The 7,266-nt window shown below is 37.8% G+C and overlaps 1 protein-coding gene across 5 annotated transcripts in view; it reads left to right on the top strand.

Moving 5' to 3' along the window:
- Window positions 1-4,656: 4,656 nt before the first annotated feature.
- Vps13D (vacuolar protein sorting 13D) overlaps window positions 4,657-7,266 on the top strand; it is a 166,383-nt gene continuing 163,773 nt past the window's right edge. For 3 of the 5 annotated variants that reach the window (XM_083120752.1, XM_083120751.1, XM_083120748.1), the window contains exon 1: window positions 4,657-4,715. The gene's annotated coding sequence lies outside the window, so the exon portion shown is untranslated. The other 2 variants (XM_083120749.1, XM_083120750.1) reach the window with 2 other exon arrangements.

Here is a 7,266-nt window from a genome sequence, read left to right as displayed (position 1 = left end):
TGACGCTGTGGAAATCGCGAATTTGACGTCATTTCTCTTTCTTTCGATTTCTGAAATAAAAGCTAACAATTTCAGCGAAGTGTCAAGACACTTATAATGCAGAAAACATCAAGAATTAACCATTTTTTAAAACAACAATTTGGAAGTTCCGAACTGCTTGGGATCTCGAAATGTCTGGAAATCCTGAAGTCGGGATCGGGACGGGAATTTTTTTAACCGACTTTTCTGGATCCTGCACACCCCCTATACTAATGACTCAGTCGGGAATGTGATCATGTTCAGCTCCCAGATGCATTGCTCTCATATTTAACGCGTCCCAAGTGATATGAATATCATTATGTGTGGAAGCATTCTCTATGCAGAACATTTGCTACGGTCGATGCTATACTCCTTCTAAAAAAGGAGGACATTTACCGATTTCTAAAAAATCCGCCCGGAGGCCGGACAGACACCTAAAAAGGAGGACATGTCCATGCCGGGTGTTGCTTGTGAGTGTCCCTTCATCAATTTCATATCATCACTCATTCTCATCGTCGCAATTAACCAGAAGTGGCAAAAAAGCAATGTTAAGTAACAAAAATTAAATATTCGCTCCCTCTCTCTCTTCCACATGCATCACTATTCAGGCGCGTGCCCAGGATTTTCGTAAGGGGGGGGTTATGAATCTAACACATTTTCCAGTTCACAGGTCAAATTTCTTGTAATAAATTAGATAATTAATATACTTGGATTTTACCCCCAATGAACGCAATCAATGTATTTGCTATGGATGCTTCATGTTTTTATTGCATCATATAAAAGCACCTGCTTGAATATTTCCAAATTATTAATATTTTATATTTAATTTCTCAAATATAATTTTTAAACAAAAAGTATGTGCACTCAACATTGTAACAACATTAAAGAGATTAAGACTACTTGATGTCTTAAAGACAGTAATAAATAAGGTACCACAGTTCAACAATTTAAATTCTGAAATTTAGGCATCGAGGTTTCTGTGCGAGTTCTGACAGTATGTCGTCACAAGTAACTTTTATATCACGGTGAATGTTCAGAGCAGCTAACCCATTTAAAATCTTTCTTCGCAAATGGTATTTCGAAGATAGGTCTTCAAGTGCCTCAAAGTTGAGAATGATTTCTCATTTGATGTTGTTGTTACCGGGATCGTACATAATATGAGCAAACGTGTGTTTACCCAGGGAAATATTACTTCACTGCACATATCAATTGCTTCAAGAGCATTTACTAGACGTCTTTGCATTGCTGTAAGATGACGATACCACAGTTTCATTTCAGTGTGAGCGTCGTCGCCTTGTAATCAAGGTGTCCCGGGTTCAATACCCGGTGGAGGCTAATAGTGGTTCGGATCTCACTTTAAACTTTAGGCCCAGTCCCGATTAGCCTTACTGTGCATAAAGTGGATTTAAAACATCAATTCAATCAACATTGTACTTGTTGTGGAGATGGTTTTGCTAAATATTGTGTACATTTTTGGCATTGTATTATTATATTATTGGTCAAAACATTTGTTTGACAGTCGACAAACAAATACGAACCGCTTCAGTAATTAACATTTTCTACTACAGTGTCATTAATGTGTCATATTCATTTTCATATTATGGAGAGGAATTTTGTATAATGTTAACGTTATGGAACTGCGAAACCAACTGTTGAAGGGGCCACTCCCCCCTTCCGCTCCGAAGCCCAGTACCGCACCACAGGATCTGTCACTGAGCCCGACAAAATCTTGCCAGACAGTGCTCGAAATGCAAATTCGTAGCCGAAAAGGGAGGGAATGTTTGATCGATTTTGGAAATACGAGGGGTACATCCTTGTATGGATCAACATGGAGACAATACAGTAGGTGGAGGATGCTCAATATGAAAATTATTCTAATTGGGGGTATGATTTGTGAAACTTTCTTAACTGAAGGCAGCATCCCCTACTTCGACCACTGATGCCAGAAAAGATGCTTTCAGAAAATGAATTTATTACTGCACACGTATATTACTTATTGTATTTGTTGCGTTCGTACAAGAGAAATATTCAGAAGATTTGTAAGGAATATTTACAGTTAATAGGATGCCTATCTAGTCTATCCCGTGTCGTAATACAAACTTTATCCCTTTCCTACAAAATAATAAAACTGTCCATGCCAACCGTGATTTTATAATGTGGTTGCATACATATACACTAGCGACATTAGTGCCACTGCTCCGACGCCAGGGTTTCAAATACCTTGGTGGATCTATAAGATAGGTAATATCGTTTTTCGAGGGTTCGTGAACAAAACAAAAAGTAAATGATTTTAAAGTCCATTTTATATTCAGATACGTTAATCGGGACTGGTCTTAAAGTTTAAATCGGGATACGTACCACTGTGCAATGCACCTTCACAGGGGATCAAACCCAGGACCTCTTTGATTACACCACCATCGGTGTGGACCCTGAAATCATTGAGGAAACTTGTTCATCATAATGTTCTCTCGCCCTGCGAAAGTTTATTGGTGATATAGGGTGACATCCTACGCACGTCTTCCAGACATACACACGTGGGCACACCCCTCCCCTGCACACACACGATTGTATGCTTACAGCACATGCTGTGCCCTCCCAGAAAAACAATTCTAAATCCGCCTATGGATATATCTATCAAATAATGAACGTCACTTACCTCGACAGTTCCTTGACATAATTTTGCAACAAGGTTTGCAATATCTTCTGTTATGCCTTCTTGTTGAATATCAAGAGTCTGAAAGTTTGCACGTTTCACTCTCGCAATTCGGATGGAATTCCTCTGAATTTAAATCGACCTTTTCTGACGTTCTATTTGTGGAAGGTGAAGCTTCAACTTCCATTTTTTGTTTCTTTTTGAAATAATCTAATAATGTATTTCTCCTCTTTTTTCTATCCATCTTTAGTTCCACCTCTTTAGTTCCACCTCAAAAATCTATTACACATGCAGAAACGTAACACACAACACGACCACTTCGACTTGCTACCTTGCAGACTGCAACTCGCTACAACCCCAGTGAACACCAGGACTTGGGAGAAAGATACCGGGCGGTTGAATGTCTGAACCATGCATCCAGCTTGGTCCAGCTCAAATTTCGTCACCAGTGTTGACAGCAACCAGTAGTGTCAGTGTCAGTAGTGTTGGCAACTGCTAAATTATTTACGCACAAATTCAAGCGAGATCTTTCACACATGTTACAAGAAAATTCAATAAACTGAAGGCTGGAAATTGGTTGCGAAAAAAATATCTAATTTGTAAAGAGCACAAGAGTAAAACGTATAATATTTTGGCATATTAATTGCTTTTATTTTGTTTATGAAACTGACTGGGCCAGTTGCGCTATATAACGCATCCCTCCCTTCCTCCCGGCATGCTATTGTACAAAACATCGATTGCCTACTTCGTAAAACCATGCCTCACTACTGCCTGCAACAATTATTATTATTATTATAATTATTGATATTTTGAAATAAATATGCATCCAGGTGCGAAATAAGATTTTGACTTACTTTGCTACTAATTGTAGTGATTCAAATCTCATAGAACTTTGCTCTGCTGGTATAAATGGTATAAGAAGGGGAAAGAAAGAAAAGGGAAGTTAGCAGCACTGTCGTAACAGGAAAGGGAGGGTCATTCTCCTAAGAGGGTCATCGTGGGTGAAAGAAAGGGGAGGAGGGATTCCTTCAGTTCGCATTCCAAGGGTTGCAGCTCTTTTCTTGACCATACTGAGAAGGAAGTTCTCCTTCCTTTTCAGTGACTAAGGAATGAATGAATGCTTGTGCATTGCTGTAACTCAACTCCAATATTATCAAAAGTAATTGAAGGAGCAATACATTTCTCATTGCCAAATGTAAACATTTTACAATATTGGCAATTTATGAAATAAAATGTATTTCTGCTTTGATTTTTTTTAAATGACGAAACCAATGGGGGGGGTTTTAACCCCCACCAACCCCCCCCTGGGCACGCCACTGTCACTATTACGAACAGGCAGGCGTGGGAAACAAAAAAATAATAAACCACGAAATCCATAAGTATCTTTGTTAAGTTCCTCAATATATGATATAATTGTAAATAATAGTGAGAATTCCAGATAGGAATGTATTATATATTTTTCACAATGGGGCAAATCATTGTCTCAGTTGCCCCCCCCCCCTCTAGCTACGGGCCTGGGTTTAGTGCAAAAACTTGGCTATCATTCATACCTCTTTGCAACACTTCTTTCTCTTGGGAGTACCATGGGAGTACTTTCTAGATTATTTCTGTGCCCCCTGATTCCTACTTTGTAAAGTTCACGCGACTTTTCCAAAACTGTCTTCCGATAGCATTAGTCACATATGTAATTTCTCATTAATGACACATGAGTATGTGTTGTGACTGTGAATCAGAGGGGCTTCTCTTATCGCACAACACTTCTGAAACCTTGTGTTCTGACGTCAGATTAGGATATCCTACGTTATTAGGTTACGTCTGTTAGCTTTGGTTCTATTAGAATAGGTACACTGCATACTTATTATTTATGCTAAGGGAACTAAATATAGCTAGCTTAATGTAACAACTTGGGCATTTAGCCTAAAAATAAAAGCTGTTTCTGGTGGTCAGAACGTAAGGTTGCAGAGATGTTGTGCGATAAAGGTAACCCGTAAATCAGGAAACCTAGCAGAAAGCACAGAAAGTGCGTGAAAGTTGTAAGACTGATGTAAGTACCGTAAGCATTACAAGCGAAAGAGTAATTTGGTGGGTGAAACTTTCTACTTGTTAAAGACAATATTATATTGGCGATGTAGATACTTGTATAATTTGGAAAATACATATTTCAACGTTTTATTGTTGATATAATTCACATGCAAGCGAAAAAGCTTTCGGTGTCTTTAGAATGAACTTGACAAGAGCTTGCAGTTAGATGCATTCGGATCAGTTTCGGGTATAAGGTTACTTTTTCATTTCTTGTATTTCTAAGTAATGAGAGAAAGTTGGAGAAATCTCGTTTTTATTTCCGGTCCGGTCTTGAAAGAGACCCTGTGAATTTTAAATGTTGAATAACTGTTCATGTTTAAAATCGTAATTATTTGAGAACAGTAATTTCCGTAAATTGTAGCTGCTTTAATGTTTGGAATTTTTTAATTAACACCGTAATCGACCGAAACAACTTAAATCAAGACTGCTAAAGCAAAGAAACCAAACTGGCCAATCATTCAAAAAAGATTAATGCTAACAATGAAATGAGACGTTTTCCAGATTTATATATGTAAATACAAATTGTTTGTACTTGGGACATAACGAGACTTATGGGGCCCCAGGGCAGACTATTCTAATGGAACCCCCAGTTATTGCTATTACAGTGGCTTGATCTACAAATACAAAAATGCGTAATTTTAGCGCTTTACTCACTAACAAATTAAGATTAATGATTAATTACAATGCTTACATTATGGATTAATTTATTATCACTTACGCAAAAGCATCGATTACTTTGTAAAACTTGATTTTTTTGGCTCTATTATTTAAGTTAAAAGTAAAGCCAGATCACTAAAACGTTCCTGACTTATAGTATTCCGTAAACAGGTTTTTAAGGTATGATTGCACAATATAGAGAATGTCTCCAATTTCGTTAATATTTGGTATACTAACTAAATTTGGCCTCCAATCACGAATCTGTTTTTAAAATGTGGAGGTCACGTGTAGAAATTTTGGTACTACTTTACTATACCTGAGACACCTGGAAATCATTTCTTTTGCACTTTTTTACATTGCTAACGTACTATTCTGCATTCCGGAACACTTATTTAGTTGAAATAATTGAATTTGTTAGGAAAGTAATGTATATTTCTTACATTTACGAGTACTTACTGTTCTTGTTTATTTCCACACACAACATGGTGATAGCTTACCGTTGATCGTTCCTTGAGCCAGAAAAACCATTGACGTTAGCCCAAAAATTCACGATAGCCCCACAAACCATCACGGGGACGAGGTATGCCTACTAGGTTAGGTTAGGCCTGTTAGGTTTGGTTCCTTTAGCACTCCTTTCGTTCAATTTAGCATATACGGACAATACGAGAGCGTATTGTGCTCTCATGCAGGAAGCAAATGGCGGCAGCAGCAATAGCACATCGGAAATAGATTTTCGTACAAAACCACATGCATTCGCATTAAAATGAATCAAAATTACATTCCCGAACATCAACAACGCTACAGAAAATGATTTGCGTAAGTACTTTCTCCTGTAAATTTGAAGAAATCTGTCTCAGGTATAGTAAAGTGTTACCGAAATTTTAATATTATGCACGGGTAGCCCCACGAACCATGCACTGGTAGCCCCAGGAACCATTTCTGGTTAGGTTAGGTTAGGTAAACTTAGTTAAAATTTTGTTTGTAAAGCAATGCGATACAGCTCTAAAAAAATCAACTTTTATCGCCTTTTTTCCCGATTTCCACACATGACCCCTGCATTTTAACAACAGATTCGTGATAGAAGGCCAAATTTAGTTAGTATACCAAATATTAACGAAATTGGAGACATTCTCTATATTCTGCATTCGCTCAGTTTTTAATTTTAAATTTAGAAAACTATCTCTGGTTTTGCTACTGTGAGAGGAACAGTAATGTGTGTGTGTTGCCAATCTCTATGGCGATCGAAGACATTGAAAAGGGTGAGGGGGGGGGGGAGTAGGCTGATCGCTATAGATTTGGACAACATGCATTACAGGGAAAGCCAGTATTTCAAAATCTAGTTGTCCCATTTTTATTTCAGGTGACTGTACATGTAACAAGCCGTTCACACATAAGGATAAATGGAAGTCAATGAACTCTGTTGTATCGCAAGAATATGAGCAAGCTATTTCACGTCATTCAAGTCCTTTATCTTTGAACGAACTTCTGATAATATTTGTGACTGAAATAAAGGGTTGGAAATGTTTTTGCAAAACTCATTGTCTATAGATCTCGACAAAAAGAAGGTTGCAATTACGTGCCCATGGGAAGGGGGTTTCAAGGGGTCATAACCACCCTTTGACCCAATATTCCTAAAAAAAGAACATCAAACTCAGGAAAAGGTGGCAAAATGAGGGCTGAATACTGAAAAATGTACATGTGACCATGCCACTGGACAGAGTTTGCCAAAGTCCTTTATCTTTTTGATTCTTTTGTCAGAGAATTCACTTGAAATTCTCCTACTTGGCACATATTTTCATCATTTCAACAAGCGATTGAAATGATCCCCTCAAAGTTCAGTCATTTCTAAGAGAGCG

The sequence above is a fragment of the Lepisma saccharinum genome, chromosome 4 (assembly GCF_977018435.1).
Source record: "Lepisma saccharinum chromosome 4, izLepSacc3.1, whole genome shotgun sequence".
Taxonomy (NCBI): Eukaryota; Metazoa; Arthropoda; class Insecta; order Zygentoma; family Lepismatidae; genus Lepisma; species Lepisma saccharinum.
The sequence above is the reverse complement of the archived record's forward strand: the minus strand, read 5'-3'. Positions and strand labels throughout refer to the sequence as shown.